Genomic DNA, 18,892 nt, shown 5'->3' on the forward strand with positions numbered 1-18,892 from the left:
ACCTTCCATAAGCAAGTGTATTCTTCTGGTGAGTGTGGATAGTGAAGCTAAATTGTCTAAAGATGTCCTCTGGAATCTTCCTGGCATCCTCCTCTCAGTCAGTCTGCAGACAAGAAACGGGGAAGCGAGAAGCAGACTTGATGGATTTGGGGTTGAAAATAGGAATTTAATTGTTGATTAAAATTGTGTGAAGATCTGAGGCTTCAAGAAACCATGGGTGCCTTTCTGGCTAGAGCTATGCTTCTTCTGGATGTATCTTATTAAATGACTCTTCCCTTGACAGTTGTCATAGAGAGTGTCGCTGAATTCTACCCATTTACTGTTTGACTTCTTGCCCAGCTCTTCTGTTTGCTTCAGTTCTTACAAACTGGAAGTGGAATCCGAGAGAGTTGGTGGGCAAGCCCAGAGTACATTTCACACAGAAGCCACGCTTTGTGTTGACTCTCTCCTTTGCGATAAAGGGGGGCGGGGGATGGGGGAAAGCTTGCATATCTTTGCTTGGCCTGTTTAGGAAATTATCAGGTTTAGCATCAGTCCCGAAATCTATAATCATAAATAGGCAAGTTAGGGTAGATTTTGCTCTTGTGTCAGTATTACCAGATTCCGGTATTGGGTTCTGGATTGCTCATGTTAAAATTTGCTCTCTGCAAACATTCGGCTTAAGGAAGAGGTTTGTCTTGTTTTGCTTTGTTTTGTTTTTTTCATAAGGCTTTCTGAGCACCAGAAGACATAAGACGTTGTAGTTCGATCTTTAATGGTGAAGTAAAATTTGGAAAACACACACAATTTAAACTGGTTGCTCTAAACCAGGTAAAACAACCTACAGAAAATAATTCACCCAATCAGGTCAGGGTATAAGTAAGTGAAGAACGATGCATTAATCATGAAATGTTTTTAAAGATAAAAAGATTGTCCATGTTTTTTAAGTTTAGAGTAATTCTATTTGATGAATGAATCCATCCTCCTCCTCACCCCCATTCCTGCCATGGACACCTCGAAACTTCATTAATTTCTGCGTAAATGTATTAAAGAGAAACCTTTTCATCCTTTTTTGTTAGTCCTTTGTTTGGCCTCCTTTTACCTGCATGCATTAATTAAGCAGTGGTATGAATGAGGAGTGGGAATTTGTGGCCTTTTTGTTCACAGAAATAATGGTTAATCTCTTCAGCTTTGTCCACTTTATGACTTTGCTTTTTTCATTCACTTAACAATCTGCAGCTAGCAAGTTGAGCATAATACAGCTTGTAATCACTGTGGTAACAGCAAAATCAACAACTCTGTGTTTGCTTCCTGGAATAAACTTCCAAAATTCTTTTTTGACTTACATTTGAGAGAGCGTAAAAACTGGGCGGAAAGATGCCAAAGACTCTCTAAGTAGATGGTAGACAGATGTCCATCTCTAGGACCAAATATAAACACGGTCTTAAAAAGAAAGATTTGAATTTGAATTGAAACGTTGGTCAAAATCTACTTCATGAGAAAATAAACTTTAAGTCTGGATTTCTGATCATTTTCAAACACTAGACAAAATGAATCTTTTAGGCACAAGTATATCTTTAATACAGCAAAATGGATATTTTCTTGGTGTAATTCTTAGAGCTACTTAGCATCTATATGATGTATCTTTTAGTTGTTTTAATTAGTGGGTTCCTGTCCCCAGCCCCAGGGTTTTTTGTTTGTTTGTTTGTTTGTTTTTAAAGATTTTATTTCTTTGAGAGAGAGCGCTAGCGGGGGTGGGGTGTGGGCAGAGGGAGAGGGAGAAGCAGACTCCTCACTGAACAGGGAGCCCGATGTGGGGCTCGATCCCTGGACGCTGGGATCATGACCTGAGCCAAAGGCAGACACTTAACTGACTGAGCCATCCTTAAAGTGATAAAGAAGATAGGCTGTTTCTAGTTTACCGTCTGTCCTTCCTGAATTTTATCACGTGCTCTCTGCCCTAGAAAAGAATCAAAGAAAAAAGGATTTTTAGGTGCTCAGAAATGATGTGGTGAAGCTAATGTCCTCTCCCTGATCATCCGATTCTTTTATTTTATTCTACCACAAGTTCTTGGTTGCCCCCGTGTGTTCCTTAGAGAACAGGATGCCAGTTCAGTCTTTCAGTTATTAGCAGTTTCTTTACTTTAAATTGCTTGATTGTGGTTTTATTTATCCATTGAGAATAAGAAGTATATTTTAATCATCTACTGCTTGTTCTCCATGCTTGGAGATAGAAAAGAAGTAGAAGATGCACTTCTGGTCTTGAAACATTTGGAATTTATTTGTAGAAATGAGGCTTTTGGTATAAAAAAAAATTAGAAACCATCTTTGAGAGAATTCAAGAGTAGTGAAGGTCTTGTTTAACTAAAGAACAATCCTGGACAGCGCCCTTCTTGGAAGCCAGAGAGCTAAAAGAGTACACCTTGGAACCATGGTGGCTACACGGAGAAAGTTCATGTCCTTTTTAGTGTGCTTTCATAATCTTTGTCTTCCTTGAGCTGGTCAGGGACCTATGGGAACAGACAGGTACTCTTCAGTTTTACAGATGAGAAAACTAGGGCACAAAGGCACCGAGTGACTTGTTCAAGATTAGATGGGCTCTTAATTGTGGAGCACGTTATTATATTTTTCCCAAGGTTGAGATGCCCTGAGATTCACGGCTGGCTTTGAAGCCATCTCCCTGTGATTTTGGCTGATGGAGATCCCCAGGTCTGGCCCAAACACTTTAGTCTGTGAAGTGAGACTCAACAATCGTTTTGTTTTGATTTTCCATGACTCTTAAGAAACTGTAACTACAAATGGTATATTCAGAAATCAAGTCAAAGAATGCTCGGAGTTTCTCTGAGGGTATTTCTGCTCATAGTAATCCCGGCAACATTATACCTCACATTAGTCAGCTTTTACATTTTCAGTCTTCATAAGTAATAGATCAGACTTTTCTCTTTATCGTTTTTTTAAAAAGATTTTATTTATGTGTGAGAGAGGGAGAGGGCACGTGTGCACACATGTGCAGGTGTCCTCACAAGCAGGGGGAGGGGCAGAGAGAGAGAGAAGGACAAGCCGACTCCCTGCTGAAATGGGAGCCCAACTCAGGCCTGATTCCATCCCAGGCCCCGAGATCATGACCTGAGCCGAAGTCAGATGCTTAACCCACTGAGCCACCCAAGGGCCCTGATTTTATCATTTTTTTAGTGAAATTAAACTGAAGTATCCACCTAGTAAGCTAGATTTAGACTTTTTCAGTGGGTTTTCGGAAAAAAATGTATTGTGATTGAAATCTTTCTTAGGCTTTGGTTACCTTTTAGAAGGAACACTGTAATTTTAGCAGAGCAGGTCACTGGCTATGGATGTCTATGCCTATGTTCATTTCCCCTTCCCTGTAGAAAGGAAGTGCTAGTATTTACCATTTTAAATGCTTGTCATGATATCACAAACTTTAGATTTCTCAGATTTTGGAGTACTCTTTGATGAAGTCTTATTCTTCTGGCAGCTTTCGTGTTCCCTCTCTACTTTACTAGACAGCATTTCTTGGAATCTGGAGCGCCATTTTTCTTGGCATTTTAGTGGGCAGCTTATGCACTCAAGGCATCACCTAAGTACCAGCAACACATTCTTGACTGAATAATGATGTATGTAGAATGTTACTTTTTTTGCCTTATAAATGGATAGCAATTTACACAGCTGTGGATGTGGGATGTTTCAATCCCAGACCATGTTGTAAGAAAAATTGAATGACAGTGAGCAAAACAGCAGTAATTATAAAACTAATTACTAAATGCTGATGATGCCCATAGGCTTTGCATAACTAAAATTAGAAAAGGAAATTGCTTTCGGCTTCAGAAAGGCAACATGCTAGTTATTTCACTGTTTCAGTCAAAATGGAGGGTAGTATATAAAGTTCAATCAGGAAAATATACATGCATACATATCTATAGATTTGCATATACATATATTTCTCTATGTTGAAATGTTATTCACTCTATATTACAATTTTATTTATAGAACGTTATGCATAGATATTTACATAAAGAAGATAAGTATATTAAAATATTTGAATGCAGTATATATACTGTGCATTTTGCATACACTATAATTACAACATTAAAATGCATATCTTTACAATATATTTATACATGTTGGGTTTCTCTCATGTACATTTTCACAGCAGAATCTAGTGTACATTTCCACCCTTGCATAAAGAATCTAATCTTGTGAATTCATAGCACATTCTTCAGAATGAAATACCAAAAAATTAAAACATTGATCAGCTCATAGAAAATGAATTATCATGTTTTGAGAAGACAAATGATTGATAAATCAGCAGTCTGTAAGGCGTACCTTTGTTCCTGTTCAATTTGGAGCTCTGAAATATGTGATATTAACCCCACAGAAATTACGGAGATTGTAAATCTATTAACTGCAGACCCCAGACAATTCTAGAATTATAAATGCTGGAGCTAATATTGATAATACTCAAGTAGGAAGTACAGCGAAGTGAATTATGTCCATATGCATATAAATGAAAAATGATTTAATGAGTTAAAATGTGAACATTTTATCGAAAATGTTTTCTTGTTCCTTAACAATTAGTTGATTTCTATTTCTGTCCTGTCTGTAGTCCTACAGACAGATGTTATAAAACACAAACTCTCCTGAATAAACTATTAATGGTTGTGTTTAAGTTTCAGATTAAATATATCATGGATCAGGAAGATGAATCATTGTTGATACAGAGGGAAAATGAATCCTGCATTTAAAAAATTCAAGTAGTTTGACCTAAAATGTAACATTTTATTTAATTTTCTGCCACATGTTATTTCAAAAGTCCTAAGAAATAAAATGACAAAAGATGATACTGTCTGTAGACATATATTATTGAAATGAAATCCAAGTATAATTGAATCAAGACTGTAATGAAATTCTTGTAACTTTTACCTAGTGGGGCAGTGCAATGAGTTAGTTCTTCCCATTTGTGTTAGTGAATTTGGTAATTAGCTCTTTTACTAAGGCAAATGGTCTAATAATGGAGGAATAAATCACAGAATGGCGTATAAAATGAATATGGAAAGTCTTGCTTCATGTGTAATGTCTGGTAACTTAGTCGGCTGTAACTAATACGTACACAAGTTGGGGTAAAGTCTCAACTTTCTCAAGTTATACAAGGTCCCAAGAGTCATAACCAATCACTACTGCTCATCAAATGTCCTTCAGATGTGAAGTGTCGTCAGTTGTCAAAGTGAGTATGTGATCAAGAATTCAGAGAGCTTAGGGTGAACTAAAAGGGTATTAATAGGTTTCTATCTGTAAAAAAAAAAAAAAAAAAGGCATATGTTTGGCCTCGCATTTATTACGCTCTAGTTTGTTCTTCTTCGGGCTTTGAGCGGAGAGGATGGGAGGGTATGTCTCAGTGAGCTGGTGCTGAGAAATACAGGTTGTCTTTGAAGTAAGTGACCTGGGGGAGTTTGAGGAGAAAGAGGGGATAGCCAGGTAGAAAGAGAATTATGGGCTTATAGAGAACCAATTCATATATTTCACATGAAATGACTGAGAACCCAATGTGTGCCAAGCTTGCTGCCATCTTGAGGGAAAATAAAAACTTGTCTCTAGGCAATGTTTGAACTCAAAACTTGGTCACTTTGTGTGTGAACGGAAGTTTAAGAGAAGGCAGATAACAACCAAACTATTTTTTCAAGGCTCTCTGTTCAAAATTCATTGTCATTTAACTCATTAAGAAAACACACAGTGTCCTGTGGGGTACTGTTTTTATCAATCAGTACCAGCAGGCAAGCCTTGCTTACAGACAAGTTCATTTTCTACAAATTTTCTGTCATGTTTCACCTTGGTAATCTCCATCTCTTGTGTGCAAAAAGGAACAATTTATTTTCAACACTTGAGGGATATAGAACATCTGACTGCTGTCATAACCTATTGTTTTTAACATAAACATTATAGCTGCATTTGCCTTGAAATATTTGCCCATGATTGCGTAAATCTGAGCCAGGTACACGAGTGTCACCTTGTGCTCTCCAGCATCAAAATTGAGACCTTTCATCTCGAAGGTGTAATTTGCTCCTTTCACAAGCATTTACTTCAACAAAATTAGAAATAGATTCCTTTTCATAATTGAGTTAAACAGTGCAGTAACTGAAGAAAAACTTATGAGAGAATGCATTGCTTTTAACCATAGCGTATAGAACCCCTCAAATGTGGCTAAGAGCCTACTGTATTTTCCTTTATCAAAAGATGGTTGATTGCTTAATGGTTGAGGCACTACTAAATAGCTTATATCACATTACTGGAGAAAATGGGCTTTACGTCAATTGCACAATGTAATTCTTTCTATTATTTTGGTAGAATTGTTTTACCTTGCATGGAAGCATGCATATAAGAGAGAGAATGATTTGATAATCCTTTGTGATATACAGGATGTCTAAAATGTGTTACTCATGAATTATGTTGGTTCACTTGGAAAGCTGGAGCCATTTGATATTTCTTCTGATCAGTCATTTGTAGAATAATATAGCTTGCCACTCAACATTTATTGGGTTTAAAACCAAAACAAATATTTATATTTAGTTAATTCCTGGCTATATTTTGTATGCCTACTACTATTTTTCTTTCTTTCCCACCCATCTCTAAGTTTATATTTCATATGGCCCTGTCAGCCTTTTAAAATAATTTTTAGGGCATTATGAGGCATATGAAAAGAATCACTGTCTAATTTCATTACATGAAATGAAGGTTTCCTTTGTATTGATACCCTTGGCTATGAAATTTTCATTCATCTTTGAGCTAGGATAAACACTTATTCTCAAAGTATTTTATCTGTTTGTTTGTTTGTTTGTTTTCCGGGTTAATATTCTTCTTTGATAATTTGATTGACTGTTGTGGAAGTCAAGGGAACATTTGTTTTTCCCCATGACTTCTCTGAGTTGATGGCTCTGCTTTTTCCTCTCTTGAGGGACCACATAGCCGCCCATACCCCCCAACACATATTTATTTTTGAGCATTATTTTGAACTGTTTATAGCTGGTTTCTAGTCTGACATCATTTTGTGATCTTTTAAAATGTTTCTAAGCACCTCTATGGGACTTAATATTTCTGCTCTGCTGTAAACTTTTCATGAACTGATCAATTGCCTTTGTAGAAGTTTTTTCTTGGGTTTGGCCTCTCCAGCCCTCTTTGTGTTCTTTTCATTTTTATACTAATAATTACAACACTTCTCAATTAGTTGCCATTTGTGAATATAAGTGATGTGTTTCCTCCCTCTCCAGACCACTAATGAAGATGTTAAATAAGTCTTAGCGTGAGGCTTAACCTCTGCAGAATTCCCTTGGACCGTGGGTATATTAGAGTTTACTATAGCTTTATTTATTTTTCCTGTCTTTAAGAGTCCTTCTGCTTGAGACATTTTAATTCCTTTTCTAGGATTTTACAATCAGGGAGCTCTGCACGAAGTGTCTGTCCAGATACACAATGCCTACTGAACTCTCTCTGATTTCTGCACACGAGGATCATTGGTTTACTCACATAGCCGAGATTCTCAGAAGCAGCGTTTGCATTCCAGACGGTGAAAACAAAATGCTTTTGTGAATTTAATGTGTGAAATATTATCACTCTGAGATAAATCCATCTGATTTCTCCCTGCTTGGTAGTGTTGGCACAAGGGAATGCATCAAAGGTGTTTAACGTAAGTGTACTATGTAGCTGTCTCAGAAGAGAGTGAGCTTCCATTCCAACCCAACGATATTGGGTCCCCTTTCTCTATGATCAGAATATTACAAAGGGAGTGGAGCATAATTTATATCAGAGGTTCTGTGACGGAATGAAATGGAACTCTTTTGAAGTATGATCTCTGAAACCACAGCATGAAGCTCAAATAAAGTGAAGGACATTCGCTATTACAAGTAATGTCCTTAATAATCTTGTTAGTCTAGTCTCCCTCTGTACGAGACAAATGGAACATTATTGGCTTATGGGCTGTAGTAAATAATTTAGTTTCCAATATTCAGGCTGCTTTGACAGTAAATTAAAATGACATGAAAGGGGCTTGTTGAATAAAGAAAGTATCCAATCAAATTTAATTGGCATGACTAAGGCAGTAGAAATATGTTTTATAATTAAACCATGTTGTCTTGGAGCTTTATAAGCATGTATGAATCAAAATGTCAAAAATTATTCTTTGATACTGTGCATTTAAAACTTTGCATGGTGAATAGTTTCCTTAAACAAGCTTCTAGACATGCATATTGATGTAACATGAAAATAGTTTCGTGTTTTAAATAATAAGTGATAAACTTCTCCATTTGTAAACCCTTGCAAGTAGCAATTCTGATAACAGACCACTTAGAACTCTCTTTTACAGGATTTTGTTTTCAAATTGATACACTAATAACTCAGAGGAAGCTATAATTTTGTGCTTATATTAGGGTATTTCAATGCTTCATCTTTTGGCGAGGAAAAAAAATGAGATCCAAACTCACTGAGCAGAACAAAGAAAAGCAATAGTATCGAGGATAAAAAAAAGAATAATACAAGGTGTATTTTGGTTTACTGTAACCTTCTCAAATTCAAGATGAATTGGATTTTCTACATTTGACAGCCAACGTGTCAAATGCTTCTGCTATAAGACAGGAAGCCATGGGAATTTCAGATTTTTGTATGACCACCTGTCTGGTTTTTTCTTCCCTGAAAGTGGTGCATAAGAAAGTGCCTATTTGTAATAAAATTCCTAATGATGGTTCTTTCCACAGCTCAGGTGGAAAATATATGGTAGTGTCTGAGTCTGTGGAGATTGCTTATAAAAACTGAAAAGAGCTTAGCGAATCATTTTTCATTCTTAGCCTTTTCCACCGTCCTAGTCAAAGTAAGCTAAAGATTAGAGAAGGTAAGCAAGGAAGGGCGAGAGGGTCAGCTACATCAACAATATTCAAAATACTAAGATCGTGTGTGACTTTTTCTTAGAGATTTGAGTATTATTTTCTAATCTCCTGATAACTTCTCAAGGAGCATTTTTAGCTAATAGTCCTTCTATTTTCTAGACGAGGCCCAAATCTAAGGAGCTGTTTCCGAGATAATAGAGTTTTTGTTTACCCTGCTCCAAGATGGCTTTAAAGCAATATGGTACAAATGTAGTTTCTCTAATATTTTGTACTTTGGGCAAAGCTGTGGCCTCAGATGGTGTGGAGATCCACAAAGCATTTCCTTGGGTTGAAAAAACCTGACCCAAATGAATATTCTTAAAATCCGCTCTCTGCAGTTTATATTCTTCGCCCCTTGAAGACTTGAAAACTTTAAGCACCTTTTGATTAAAATTTTGACAGAGGAACAAATTAAGGAGGCTGTTTTATTATTTTTTTTTCTTTCACTTTTTTTTCTTAGTGTTTGTCGGGTAACCTCTATAGGCATGCCAATGATAAATGTTCGTTTTTTTTTTTTTTTAAACCATATTGCTAGCAAAAATCATTATGAACAGACTGTGCTACTGCGACCTCAAAGGAGAAAAATAAATGAATGACTTCATCTTGAAAGCAGAAAAGCCTCATCAGAGAACATTTCTGGAGAGAAGCATGCAAACTGGGTTATCTATTCAGTCGTAATCGCTCTGAGAACACTGTTCTCTCTCGGTAATCCTAATACATAGCAAGACTTTTTTTTTTTTTTTGAGTACCAACTCCTTTGTTTCTCATACTTCAGTAAGCATCAGACTCACTGGGTGGGCTTGTTAGAACAGGTTGCTAGACCCTCCTTCCTGAATTTCTGATTAAGCAGGTCTGGGGCGGGGTCCAAGAATTTGCATTTTTTTTTTTTTTAAAGATTTTATTTATTTATTTGACAGAGAGAGATCACAAGTAGACAGAGAGGCAGGGAGAGAGAGAGAGAGAGAGAGGGAAGCAGGCTCCCTGCCGAGCAGAGAGCCCGATGCGGGACTCGATCCCAGGACCCTGAGATCATGACCTGAGCCGAAGGCAGCGGCTTAACCCACTGAGCCACCCAGGCGCCCCAAGAATTTGCATTTTTAACTAACCTCCAGGTGATGCTGGGGTTGCTGGGCAGAAACCATTTGAGAACCATTCACTCCTACTGTAAACATGCAATTATCAGTCTTATCCTGTGAGCTAGGAACTGGAGGCCGGCCTCTGCCGTCAAGGAGCTGACGGTCTGTCCTTTGGGAAGCTAGCACTGCGTGTGGACTTGAAGTAAAATACATATCCTACCTTGCATACAGACTCAGAACACCATGGCCACTCACAGTAGAGCACCTCAGAAACTTTGGGTGTTGAGAGATGCCTTCTGGAAGATCTAAAGTTGAAGCTGAAGCTTGAGAAAATAGGTGGGGAGGAGAAAAAATAGGTATTTTGAAGAAAACTTGATTTTTAAAAAAAAATTTTTAGCATCGGTGTTTGTTTGAAACACATTAATATTCTCTAAAGGGAAAAATTACTTGCCTTTAAAAATTTAGTTGAGCAGTTAAAACTTGGGAATAAGAGAATGGGAAAACTGCTTTTCCTAGAAGGCTTCTCAGTCCAAAAATCTTCACTTCTATGCATGTAGGTTTTTTTTTTTTTTTTTTTTAAGATTTTATTTATTTATTTATTTGAGAGCGAGACAGTGAGAGAGAGCATGAGGGAGGAGAAGGTCAGAGGGAGAAGCAGACTCCCCGTGGAGCTGGGAGCCCGATGTGGGACTCGATCCCGGGACCCCGGGATCATGACCTGAGCCGAAGGCAGTCGTCCAACCAACTGAGCCACCCAGGCGTCCCTATGCATGTAGGTTTTATTTGAATTTATACATATGTTGCAGTTACTTTTTTTTTAATTTTTTTTAAGATTTTATTTATTTATTTGACAGAGATCACAGGTAGGCAGAGAGGCAGGCAGAGAGAGAGGGGAAGCAGGCTCCCCACTGAGCAGAGAGCCCGCTGTGGGGCTCGATCCCAGGACCCTGAGATCAGGCCCTGAGCCAAAGGCAGAGGCTTAACCCGCTGAGCCACCCAGGCACCCTTGTTGCAGTTACTTTTGCACTAGGCCTTCTCTGGAAAATCTTTCAACTTTATTGACACCTGCATTCATTTACAAAATTATCCACCAAAGCAAAGTGTAATCACATGAGGATTTTTACCATTTGGGGTTGGTGCTCATTGCTTTCATTAGCATTTGACTTCCCAGTTAATTGGAGGCCTATGCCTTCTACTTTTTTTTTTTTTTAAGATTTTATTTATTATTTATTGGACAGACAGAGATCACAAGCAGGCAGAGAGTCAGGCAGAGAGAGAGGAGGAAGCAGGCTCCCCGTTGAGCAGAGAACCCGATGTGGGGCTCGATCCCAGGACCCTGAGATCATGACCTGAGCTGAAGGCAGAGGCTTTAACCCTCTGAGCCACCCAGGCACCCCTGCCTTCTACTTCTTCCAAGCTTACAGAGGGTGCTTGATAAATACATTGGAAGTTTTAAAAATATTTTCTATTTTTAAGTAGTGTGTTTCATTTTTTTTAGATACGAATATTTGTTTAATTCTTCTGTGCACAGAGTTTCTAAGTTTAAGTTAAAAACTGTTTAGGAAACACAGAATAATAGAACTGATTGAAGAAATAAAAAACCCCTACATCTCAACAAATATTAAGTGCAAATGAGAAAAGCTGAGGAAACTATTTTCAGTAAACATTTATAAACAGTGTTAATAACTTTTTGTAATTTTTTTCTTATGTTCAGTTAGCCACTGGTTAGTACATAATTAGTTTTTGATGTAGTGTTCAAGGATTGCTTTTTTTTTTTTTTTTTTTTTTTTTCCTTCTCAGATCTAGAGTTGATCCAGCTCAAAAGGCATCTGGTTATCTGGATTGTGTGATGCTTCTAGAAATCAAAATCTTAAGATGACAGTGATAGATGAAATGCCTGTAGTTCCTGCCATTTTGGACCTTACATCTTAGGGGTGCAAAGTAAAAATAAAAATCATCCTATATTTCATCTGCACTCAACTTTTTTGAATACCCTACTCTCTTTTAATTTTGTTTTCTACAAACTCTGGTCTATCATGATCTCTATTTTACTGATGAAATGAGCCACAAGGAGTTGCCCCTGGGGCCACACGGCCGCTATGCAGTACAGACAATATTAAAACACTCTATTCTGATCAGTTCAGTACTGTTACTGCTACACCACATTACCGGATGACCCGTAACTGCTTGTGCTCGCCTGGTCTGGCGTGACTAAGCAGTGCATGAGGAAAGGCTACCCTGTGCTTGTCAACTTGAATGGGCATCCATTCCCTGCATGGTTTCTGCTGACCTTATCTTTGTACTTGCTTTGGAGGCAAGTGATTTTCCTGTAGGCTGATGGTTTCCGGCTTTTTAATTTCTTTTCCTTTTTGGTCTGAGGACATTTTTCCTTGACATACAAACAAGTGCATAGGAGGCTATTTGAAAACCATATAGCTCTAGGCTGGTGGTTCCTAACCTTGTCAGCTCTCCTGATTTAGCTGAAAAGCTTTTAGGAAGTGAGTGTTCTGAGTCTCCTTCAGACACCTTGATTCAGAATATCCATTAGAAATCTTCTAGGCAGTTGTGATGTGATCAGCCTGATCTGAGAGTCATGATAACCAACTTAGGAAGTCTTGATTCCTGCGTACCAGATTGCTTTATGAGTAATTCCTGGGTGACCTCATTTAATCCTGATGATACAGAACTAGCCATTGGAAGAACCACAATTCAAAATCAGATAATTGGTTTTCAGATGTAGAACACTTCACTGCCCTGCTATCGGTCTCTGGCCTGTGTTGGGATTCCATGCTGGTTCTTATTCCCGCCTTCTGCCTCCAACCAGATACATGCACCTCACCTGGTTCTGCAGTAGGGGATGCCTGTTGCCAAGATACTAGATTCCTTGAAAGAGCATGCAGAAAAGCAGGTTATTTAAAAAATGTTTGATAATGGAAATTTCTACCAGGAGTGAGATATCAGACCAAAAAAAAAAAAAAAAAAAAAAAAGAAAGGGAAAAAAAACCAAAGCATGATATGGGTATGCTCTATCCACCCTCAACCATTCATGAGAAATGTTCTTGAGTAAGACAGTAAGCAGAATTTGCAAACCAGATTTAAATTTTCTAGAGGGAAACAGGCTGTTTTGAGGACCCATTATAGTTTCCTCTAAGCCCTGCCTGGTTGTCTGTCAAAGTAAACATTTTCCTGACACCGTGTTAGTGAGGAATTTCAAAACCCTCTTATGCTCTGATGAATTTTTTTAAAGATTTATTTATTTATTTGACAGACAGAGACACAGTGAGAGAGGGAACACAAGCAGGGGGAGTGGGAGAGAGAGAAGCAGGCTTCCTGCTGAGCAGGGAGCCCAATGTGGGGCTTGATCCCAGGACCCTGGGATCATGACCTGAGGTGAAGGTAGATGTTTAACTGACTGAGCCACCCAGGTGTCCCATCTGATAAATTTTTTAAAAATAGTTGATCAAGTCATACTGTTACACTTCCTAGATGATGTATAATATCAGTCCAAGTCATATTTTAATTTTTTATCAATAGTAAACTTTTTTTTCTCCAGTTGACTTTTATATATTTTTTCTTTTCAAATTTTTACTTAAATTCTAATTAGTTAACACACAGTGCAATAACGATTCCAGGAGTAGAATTCAGTGGTTCATCACTTATATATAATACCCAGTGTTCATCACAAGTGCCCTCTTGTGGCAACACCCATCTAGTCGATCCCCCACACCCATCTAGTCTATCCCCTGCCAAACTCCCCTCCAGCAACCCTCGGTTTGTTCTCCATCTTTAAGAGTCTCCTGTGGTTTATTTCCCTCTTTTTCTCCCCACCCCATATGTTCACGTTTTACTTCTTAAATTCCATATATAAGGGAAATCGTATATTTGTCTTTCTCTGACCGACTTATTTTGCTTAGCGTAATACATTCACGCTCCATCCACATCATTGCAAATGGCAAGATTTCATTCTTTTTTATGGTTGAGTAGTATTCCACTGTGTGTGTGTATGAGTGTGCATGCAGGGAGGACATGGATTTGGAAGTCAGCTAACTTGAGAGCAGAGCTTGGCTCTGCCACTAACTGGCTCTGTGACCTTGGGCAAGTTGATGAAATGCTCTGAGCTTTCCTTATCTGCATAACTGGGACTAGTCACCTGGCTAACCTGAGTGGGCGCAGCAGCTTTGTGGGAGGAGATCAGCATCAGCTCCTTTCTTCTCTACCTGCAGAGCTGTGATTCTCATCACTGCAGTGTTTACTTCAATCTTGGTCTGCTCAAGTTCTAGGCCCTGGAAGAGAACTTGTTCCTGGAACCACTGACTCGTGAATCTAAGATTTGCAAATGAAATCATAGGTGAAGACTGAAGTTCCTTGAGCAGTGTTTGTGCACAATTCATTATATTCCAAGAGAAAAATGTTGAGTAAATCTTTTACTGCCCATTCTTTAACCCTCCTCCTTAGAACCTGTGTTAATTTGATTTAATCATTTCCTTGTAATTCTGACTTTCCTTTTTTTGCTTCATAAATGCTTCTGTAGATATGGAGGAATTTCAGATTTCAGCTCTGTGAGGAAACCAAACAAACCTTTCAGTAGCTCAGATAAGTCATTATGAAGAGAGGGCATTGCTCCCTGTTTTACATTATTCTTCTGATGAGATCTTTAGAAATATTCAGAATGGCTTTTTTTTTCTTTACTCAAAAATAAGGAGAAGGCTCTGGACTCATTTATTTTGAAATAGAGACATCGGTTTCCTCAAAAAAATGGTGACAGCGGAAACTCCTTATGATCTTGGCAATTGTAACATGTAATAACAGCATGACATTTTGCATTGAAGCAGGTTTTCCCTGTAAATTCCTGCTACTTTTTGGGAAAATTCACTGCAAGTTGGCTAAATAACTACCTTCTCTTATATATTTGTCATAGCTTCCAAGTAAGTAGTCATAGTCGAGTTTGAGATGAAACAAGTCCTATTCAAGTTTGAGAGTAAACAATTTAACCTCAAACATGCTTCATTGATGAGAGAAAAGGTACATCATTTCCATAATTTGTTTTTAGAACTCATATAGAAACTGTATTATTTTTAATTAAAACTCATTTGCTGAGAGCATTTTTTTTTAATTTTGTGGAAATTATTCTTAACAGTGAAGTGTGGGTTAGTAGGTAAGAGCTATAGAGAATTTGAATTCACCTTAGTGCCTGCTCTCACGTTCATTATGGGCCTGCAAAGACAAGCATCCCAGATCCAGAAAAGCAACATTTGCAAAATCCAGAAGTGTTTAAAAAGTGGATTATATTTTCATGATGTAGTTTAGCTAACTAGACAACTTCTGTCACAGTGCAATTGTGATGAAGCCTAAATTCAATCCATGCAGGGCAAGACACATGAGCTACAATGTGTGAAAAATGGCCTCAAGTGATAGGTTTTTACTGAACAAAATTCTCAGTGATACAATTGCTTACCTTTTCCCAGTGACACTTATTAGAACTTATGAGAATCATAACAGGTAATCTCTTTCTAAAGGCAACATAACTTTGTATCAGCTGCAGGATCGTGTGTGCTGCTGGCAAGGTGTACAGTCTGTCTTGTTTAGTCTGGACGCTGCCATGTTGGTTGTCATAAAACCAATTTAAAATTCTAACCTGTACATTACACAGTCTCATTTCTTTCCATGATTCATAATTTTAGATGTTCTAATCTTTAATGGAGGGATTTAAAATTGATTATGAGATGTATATATTCATTGCGGTGTTCATTTGGAATATACAAGTTTTTAGTCTCTTTCAACTTCCCTGTTCAGTATTTTGCGGGGTTAAAATAGGAGTATAAAAATAGTAGATTTTTTAATGCTTTTGTATAGGCTCAGGAGAGTCCTTCCTGCAATATCTAGCTGGAAAGGTAATGAACTGTAAAATATGTTGAAATGATTGGGGATTAAAAATCTCTGGTGTGTAGTGACAGTGCAATTATATTCCACAGTAAAGGTTTCTTGTATTAAGAGTAATAAATAAAACTTATTTTTTCCCACTGTGATTGGTTGTCACCAACATAATGATAGCTTTGACCCTCTTCCTTTTCAAATGTCGTTAGTCTGTGACCAAGTAGTCAGGCTCTAGCAAAATGCTGTGGAAACCTAAACACAAAGTGAGAATTCTCACAAACCCACAGTGGTGAAATCTGAGAGTACAGTAGGTGCCTTTCAGAATTCTGCCAAAGTGCTGCTTTCTAAGTGTGGCGGATGTACTTTTTTCTTGTTATTTGTTGCCTCCTCTTTCTGGGTTTGGAATTCCTGCTTCTGGGCTCAGGCTTACAGGACTCCCTCTCTTTGAATCTACATGGTGGGAGTAAATGGACCCTACTGGCTTGCCTTCCCAGCAAGTCAAACTCCTGAATGACACTTCTCGGGAAATAAAGTTACACAAAAATGTAAATCTTTGTCTACGGAAGTAAAATTTTATAAGATCCGAATCCTTCTCATTTTTGCTTGGTAAGCAGGGCAAGGGATTTAAGATTATATACAAACCTGTTCGTTAATTTTGCCTTTTTTCAAAAGTCAGGCCATTGTCAAAAATATTTCAAAGGGTCGAACTGAGGAACATGGCATTTGCTGGCTGATGCTCATGGCCTTTACTCCATTTTAATTCCTTTGAAAAAAAAAATTTTTTTTTTTTTTTTTTTTTTGTTTCATCTGAAATGTGAGTGTCGTGGAATGTCTCCAGTGCAGGACTCCTCAATAGTGCTGGGCCATATTTATTCATTAGAATTATGTGTCAGTTTTGTCTCCCTTTCCTATTAAGCCCCATTTGTCTGTCTAGAAGGTCAAAGGAGCAGCTGCCTCTGGGGCGACCTCTATGCACCTCTATTGTTTTGTTCCTGCAAGGGTACTAACTCTTTCCTTCTTCCTGGAGACCTGCAGGATTGTCCTTTCAAAGCATTTACCCTTTCTTAGGTCAGAGAGCCAGAGGACAACTGCTTACATGTTCTTGTAATCCCGGCTGCTGTAAAATACAGTTTTGTCATCAATTGTCATCTGGATGACTTGATGCTTTCTCTTAATGATCGCACCATTCACAAATGCAATCAGAAAAAAAAAAAAAAAGGTTGGCGGGACACGTAAATGCACTACTGCTTTAAAAATCTTCATGCTTTTAGAGTGATAACTGCCTCAAACTCATTCCCTCCATTTTAATACGTTCCAAAGCAGATCTATCCCTTGTAAGTGTGACTTTGATTGCCCTATCCCCACTTTTAATAAGAACGAGAGTTTGGTAGAGCGTTTGCTACAAATGAGTGGCCACTTACTCCAAATTTCTGTGAACATAAGATAATCCGGAAGAAATTCCTTTACTTTACTCGAACTTTGCAGTTGCACTGGGGTAGGTAGATAATGAAAGAGTGAAGCATTGAAATGCGCCAAAATAACATGCTGTTACAAGCCTTATGATAGATTTGTGTTTGACTTAACAGCTTTTGGAACCTAATAAAAAGAACTTAATTGACAATTTCTTGAAATTGCTGAGAAAACCTAGTGATGTTGGTAGGGTGTAATAAGGAGTTTCTCATCACTGTCTTCAAGATTGAGCCTATACAAAAAAAAAAAAAAAAAAAAAAAAGGATTTATCTCTGTGGTAACTCTAAGTAATTGATATACAGACAAGGTTTGGTTCCAATTTGCCAGCAATAAAGTTGTAATAGGGTTTTCTCTGCAATTTTAGCCTTAATGTGCTCATTCCAAAGAGCGGTATTTTTCCAAGCGAACAAATAACATCAGTAAAGCTTACGATCAGTAATAGCCCCATACTCATGTTCGCATTAAACTTGTTAAATCAATTCACTAGACACTTTCTAAAGTGGACTGTCTGTTTACTTTGACTTGCACCCTATGTGGATGATCCATCAGTAACATTTCTTTGAATGATCTTTACATTCAAAATTGGTAATTATTCATGCTTGATTGTGGTTATGAATGAGCCTCTTTTTCCCCCTCTTGTTTTGTGGCTGCTCGTTATTCAGTCTTCGGTGTTTGAAGGATATGAATGCTTAGTGGTGCTAACTACTTGAGTGTGGGCTATTTTTGCCTCTCCAAAAATTCATATGCATTCTTGGTTGCATAAATACTGTAGATAATGTCATCTGCTGTCCTCTCACCCTGAGTCCGAGGTCTTGTTCTTGTTGAAACAGACACAGACACATAGGTACACACACGTTTATCAGAATAGGTGTGGACTCTAAGTGTGTTACCAAAGATAGACGATAGTCCAATGGGCACAAAAGATGTTAGACCAGGAAAAGATAGCTGGTGTTCCAGAACACATTTTGGGGAGGTAGGCAATCTACTAACCTTGCTTCATTTTTCACTGGAACAAGCTGAGCCTGTTCCTGCACGCTGCCTTTTGTCAGTAAACACAAAGAGAAATCTGAAGCCATCAATCTTCCTTATCAATACTACTCAGTGTGATTCTTTTCCTAGCCATTTTCCTTTTTCTTTTCCTATCCGGAACTTCATTTTTCTCAGTGTCCTTTCAGTTTGGCTGTGAATGAGTTGAGGGTCAGGTAGGTAAAACAGAATTAATACTGTAGATTTGCAGACTTGTAGACTGTTTTGGGTTTGGTGGATGTGCCTCCATATAAAGAAGTCAAATGGGGTAAAAAGGACATTTTCTGAATAAACAGAGTTGCTTGTTGATGTCTGCACTGGGTATGATGATGGCCATTTTATTGCATTGTGTGGTGGGAACTGTAGTTGTCCCAATGACTTGAAAGGCTATTCTCCCCCAATCTATCCTATGTATGACTTATCTGTGTCCCTAAACCTCATCTTTATTTTCCATACTTAACTATTAAGTAGTCTTCTTTTCTTTTAAATTAGGTATGTTACACAGCAAAGACACTGTCTCAGGAAAAATGTGAAATAAACCTTCAG

The 18,892-nt window shown here is 37.9% G+C and overlaps 1 protein-coding gene across 1 annotated transcript in view; it reads left to right on the forward strand.

Moving 5' to 3' along the window:
- Positions 1–18,892, forward strand: part of LOC111138999 (neuronal PAS domain protein 3) — an 847,735-nt gene that overhangs the window by 273,229 nt on the left and 555,614 nt on the right. The window lies entirely within an intron of this gene.

The sequence above is a fragment of the Enhydra lutris genome, unplaced genomic scaffold, assembly GCF_002288905.1.
Source record: "Enhydra lutris kenyoni isolate GAN:26980312 unplaced genomic scaffold, ASM228890v2 scaffoldscaffold4, whole genome shotgun sequence".
NCBI classification, from domain to species: Eukaryota; Metazoa; Chordata; class Mammalia; order Carnivora; family Mustelidae; genus Enhydra; species Enhydra lutris.